Source organism: Hyla sarda, chromosome 3, assembly GCF_029499605.1.
Source record: "Hyla sarda isolate aHylSar1 chromosome 3, aHylSar1.hap1, whole genome shotgun sequence".
NCBI lineage: Eukaryota > Metazoa > Chordata > Amphibia > Anura > Hylidae > Hyla > Hyla sarda.
The window spans coordinates 22411147-22417146 of NC_079191.1; positions in this window are offsets into that span (position 1 = coordinate 22411147).

A 6000-nucleotide genomic window follows, 5' to 3' on the forward strand; every position below is an offset into this window, starting at 1 on the left:
CCTCAGGGGTGGTATATAACTACTACATATCCTGATCCCATAGAGATAGCAGTAGCAGTATACAGATAGAACTGAAAGGGGAAGGGTCTTGGAGCTGCCAGGGATCTGATAGGATATGATGAAGTCAGCTGACCCGGGACTGACCACTTCCCCTGACACAATTTATGCTGTGATTTCCTAGGGGTCAGGCGGGTGATCACATGACACAGTAACAGCAATGAAACGTATAGATGCAGATGTACTGGATTTAAACAGATGGCGCTGTAGGACCATTTGTGTTTAGTGTGCATGATATGGGCAAAATAACAAAACAAAACCCGAAGTGCTTCTTTAAATGACCCTAGACCGTGGTCAAATGTGTTCAATTTGCTGCTTAAGGGTACGTTCACACATACAGGATCCTGCACAGATTTGATGTGCAGGATTTGTAACTGCAGATTACAAGCTGTGCTTAGTCATTTAGTTTACCTTGAAATCTGCAGTAGAAAATCCTGTGCATCAAATCTGCGTACGTGTTATTGTACCCTAAGGGTGCGTTCCCACCTGGCGTATACACAGTGTATTTCACGCTGCGCAAAATTTACGGCAGCAACGGGAAATACGCTACGTATTCCGGCGGCAGCCCAATGCGTGTAGTGAGTTTTGGAGGCGGGGGCCGTGCGCCGGCGTGACTGTGACGCGCGGCTCCGCCTCCAAAACTCACTGCACACATAGGGCTGCCGCCGGAATGCACTGTGTGTATAGTGAGCAAGGAATACGCCGCGTATTTCCTGCTGCTGCTGTAAATTTTGCGCAGCGTGAAACATGCTGCGTATACGCCAGGTGGGAACGCACCCTTAAGCTGAAAAGAAAATTAGAGAACATGGTAGTGTATATAAATGAACCCATCACACTGTGGTTAACCAGATGATAATATCTTACCGTAAATGTTTCCTCCTTCATCTCTCGCTTCAAACAAGTGTTTTTTTTTTTTTTTTAGTTTTAGTTTTTTTGTTCTTTTTTTCTTTTCAGGCTTCAGCCAGGCGGAATCCAATTATATTCCCAATTACACCGGTGACGTCTGCATCCAGGAGTTTACACAGCGGGCAGCCTATACTTCATCTGATACTGAAGTCTTTGTGTAACCTTTGTTTTTAGGCATATGACAAAAAGACCGCACAGGTATATAGTTATATGTATGGTTTTCCTGGTTTTCGGTGGCATTTCTCTAGGCCTGTCTGGGCTACAGTCTGTTCGGTATAGGTTTGTTAAAGGGGCACTCCGCCCCTAGACATCTTAGCCACTATGCAAAGGATGGGGGATGAGATGTCTGATTGTGGGGGTCCCCCTGTCTTGGCTGTGGCACCCCAGAAAACTGGTGCACGGAGCCAACTTTGCTCCATGCTGGATGACTGGTGATGCCGGGTGGAGGCTCGTGATGACACAGTCATGCCCCCACGGCCATGCCTCCTCAATTCAAGTCTATGGGAGGGGGCCTGACGGCTGTCATGCCCCCTCCCATAGGCTTTCATTGAGGAGGCATGGCCATGACATCACGAGTGGGCATGACCGTGATGTCACGAGACTCCAGCGCTGCACCTGGCCCCGCGATCAGACATCTTATCCCCTATCCTTTGAATGGGGGATAAGATGTCTAGGGGCGGAGTACCCCTTTAAAGGGGTATTCCAGGCAAAAACTTTTTTTATAGATCAACTGGCTCCTTAAAGTTAAACAGATTTGTAAATTACTTCTATTAAAAAATCTTAATCCTTCCAATAGTTATTAGCTTCTGAAGTTTTCTGTCTAACTGCTCAATGATTATGTCACGTCCCGGGAGCTGTGCATGATGGGAGAATATCCCTTGCATGATGGGAAAATATCCCCATAGGAACTGCACAGCTCCCGGGATGTGAGTCATCAGAAAGCAGTTAGACAGAAAACAGCAACTCAACTTCAGAAGCTAATAACTATTGGAAGGATCAAGATTTTTTAATAGAAGTAATTTACAAATTGTTTTCCGGAGTCAGTTGATATATAAAATGTGAGATGTTATGAGCCTCCGCCCAGCATCGCCAGTCATCCGGCACTGGATGTCTAGGGTGCTGCAGCCGAGATTGCGGGGGTCCCCAGCAGCGGGACCCCCGCAATCAGACATCTTATCCCCTATCATCCTATCCACGTCAGTATAACCTCCAATACCAGTGGTCTTCAACCTGCGGACCTCCAGATGTTGCAAAACTACAACTAGCCGTTTACGCTGCCCCGTGAGCTCCGCTGACGATCACTTACCTGTCCTCGGGGCTCCGGCGCGTCCTCTTCGGGATCCCCTGCATCGTCGGCGCTCTCCATCGTTGTAATTACGTCGCTGCGCACGCCGTCCCGTCATCTAATAGGAGCGGCGTGCGTAATGACGTGATGGCGGCGACGGAGAGAGAAGATGCCGGGGACGCAGAGGACTTGCTGGAGCGTCGGGGACACCGCGACATCAATGGACGGCGACATCCCGGGCAGCGGTGACGTTCCGGAGCGGTGGGGACAGGTGAGTATAACCTCCAATACCAGTGGTCTTCAACCTGCGGACCTCCAGATGTTGCAAAACTACAACTAGCCGTTTACGCTGCCCCGTGAGCTCCGCTGACGATCACTTACCTGTCCTCGGGGCTCCGGCGCGTCCTCTTCGGGATCCCCTGCATCGTCGGCGCTCTCCATCGTTGTAATTACGTCGCTGCGCACGCCGTCCCGTCATCTAATAGGAGCGGCGTGCGTAATGACGTGATGGCGGCGACGGAGAGAGAAGATGCCGGGGACGCAGAGGACTTGCTGGAGCGTCGGGGACACCGCGATATCGATGGACGGCGACATCCCGGGCAGCGGTGACGTTCCGGAGCGGCGGAGACACGTGAGTACAACTTCCTCTAACAGTGGTCTACAACCTGCGGACCTCCAGATGTTGCAAAACTACAACACCCAGCATGCCCGGACAGCCGTTGGCTGTCCGGGCATGCTGGGTGTTGTAGTTTTGCAACATCTGGAGGTCCGCAGGTTGGAGACCACTGTCCTATACTTTACAGTGCACGGATCCCTCAACATACGATGGTTTCATTTGGAACGGATTACCATCGTATGTTGAGGGACCACTGTATTCCTGTTGCCATGTTTCCCTGATATCTGTGTTGTGTTATTTTGTATTTCTGCTTTAATTCTGTATTTTGTTTTATTGACTGTGTACCTGTCCTGTACAGTTCTTGTTTATTGTTTTGACTATGATGCCCCTGAACCTTAGTTAGCAAAGGGACTGGCTCCAAGTTGTGAGCTGCCAATAGGACGGTTGTGCAAGTGTAGCGGTCAGAGGAGTAGGGGACCGCAGCGCAGGATTCAAGTACGGTACAGCAGACAATGAGGCTGAAGCAGAAACTGGTTTTATTAACCAACAGAGTATAATGGCCGGAGAATGATGTTAACAGAAATAACAGTTTACATAGGTTTAAAGCAAAGTGAACTGCAACGTGATACATAAAATGGCGCTCCCGCCAAGGCGCACACAGAAATACAGGCTACTCTGCTATATGATCCTATCTGATTCCCGCTAACCGGGACACATTGCTGCAGCGTTCTGTCTAAGGGAACCTGCTCTATGCCCTACCACAGGTCAGCACCGGTGCACACTCACAGTTCTGTAGGCCACAGGTTCTTTATCTCAGTCTCTGTGATGGTGGTTGCAGTCAGGTCTCTGGGTCTCTCCCTTGCTGTCTACAGCTGTAGTCTCTTATGCACTGGTCTGGGTTTCTTTGAAGGTTGCTTATCTTGTTCTGTCACTTGGAGGTCACTGCAGTCTGGTCCCTTGCTCTGTACTTGCTTGTTCTGGGATGTTCTGGGATGTTCTCTGGTTCTCAGCTGCAGTCTGTAGCATCACAGTTCAGCTCTGTCTCCTCTGGCAGGATCCTATTGCTCAGTCCCTGGATTACACAGTCTCTCTGCCCTTTCAAGGCCACTTTATCCAGACTCTTTCCTCAGCTCTGCACAGCCATAGAGAGCCGAACCCCACACAGTCCCAGGGACTTTCCGCTCCTCCTCCTCTCCAGAAAGATCTCTTCTCTTAAAGCAACAACAACAACTGTGTCTTATTCTCAATTACAACAACAGTGACATCTTGTGGCTGAAAGATGCATGACAGTCTGTGGGACTTTCTCAATAGAAGTACAGTGTAATGGAGTTTAGTCATTCGAGGGCTGATCCCCTACACAAGTAGGCAGGAAAAGAGGGTCCGGGGTTAAAGGGGTATTCCAAGCCAATAATTTTTTTTTATATATCAACTGGCTGTGGAAAGTTAAACAGATTTGTAAATTACTTCTATTAAAAAATCTTAATCCTTCCAATAGTTATTAGCTTCTGAAGTTGAGTTGCTGTTTTCTGTGTAACTGCTTTCTGATAGAGATGTCGCGAATTGTTCGCCGGCGAACAGTTCCCGGCGAATTTTGCATGTTCGCGTTCGCATTGCCGGGCGAACATATGTGAAGTTCGATCCGCACCTATACTTTAACATTGCAGTAAACTTTGACCCTGTGAGTCAGAGTCAGCAGACACATTACAGCCAATCAGCATCAGTCCCTCCCTTCCAGACCCTCCTACCTCTTGCACGGACGCCATTTTACCTTCATTCAGCATGCTGCGGGCTTAGGAAGTGGAGGCTCAGAGAAGCTGCTCCTGCTGTATAGGGAAAGCGATAGCTAGGTTGCTGCTAGGTGGTGTATTCAGGGTCCAGTTTACTCCTAAAGCACTAGTATAACATCTGCTTTAAGGACAGCACCCAAAAAAGCCCTTTTTAGGGCTGAAAGATATCAGTCCTGGTTGGGAGGGAACCACTGGTTAAAAGGGGTACTCCAGAATCAAACTTAAGTTCCTTCAAGCAACTATCTACTACAGTATTCAAAGGGCTGAAAGATATCAATCCGTTAGTCTTGCAACAGCTGGAGGCACCCTGGTTGGGAGGCAACTGCTGGTTAAAAGGGGTACTCCAGAATCAAACTTAAGTTCCTTCAAGCAACTAACTACTACAGTATTCAAAGGGCTGAAAGATATCAGTCCGAGTGTTTTGCAACAGCTGTAGGTACCCTGGTTGGGGACCACTGCTTAAAAGGGGAACTTAGCTGGCAAGCTTTTTTTCTTTAAAGCAACTAACTACTACAGTATTCAAAGGGCTGAAATATATCAGTCCGTGTGTTTTGCAACAGCTGGAGGCACCCTGGTTGGGGACCACTGCATAAAAAGGGAACTCCGCTGGCAAGTTTTTTTGCTCATTGTCACACTAGTGCAAATCACATTAGGTGTGACAGTTGCGCAAATTAAAAAAAATACCTTTTTTGGCTGTTAAATAAAATCAGTCGTCACTGTCAGTTCACGTCACAGTTGCCATTTTTTTTGCCTGCAGGGCAAATTGTGTCACCCTAGTGCAAATCCCATTAGGTGTGACAGTTGTGCAAATTAAAAAAACAAAACTTTTTTGGCTGTTAAATAAAATCAGTCGTCACTATTAGTTCACGTCACAGTTGCCATTTTTCTTGCCTGCAGGGTAAATTGTGTCACCCTAGTGCAAATCACATTGGGTGTGACACTAGTGCAAATTTAACCAAAAAAATGACAGGCAGAGGAAGGCCACCCCGCAGGGGCCGTCGTGGTGCTGGGATTCCCTTTGGCCCTAGAATGGCCAGTGTTCAGAGGCCACGTACCCTGAACCCCCAAAGTTCTGAGGACTTAGTTGACTGGCTATCACAAGACACCCAATCTACTACAGCTCCAGGCTTACAGGATGTCCTGAAGCAGTCCAGGAAGGTGTGTGGCCATTTCAGGCATTCCTACACGGCCATGGCGCACTTGTCAGATATCCAGCGGCGAAACAACATGCCAGTGAGGCGCTTGATTTGCGACAGCCCGACATGTTGGAATTCAACACTCCTAATGTTCGACCACCTGCTCCAAGAAGAAAAAGCGAATATTTGTATGACCGGGGTGATAGGACATCA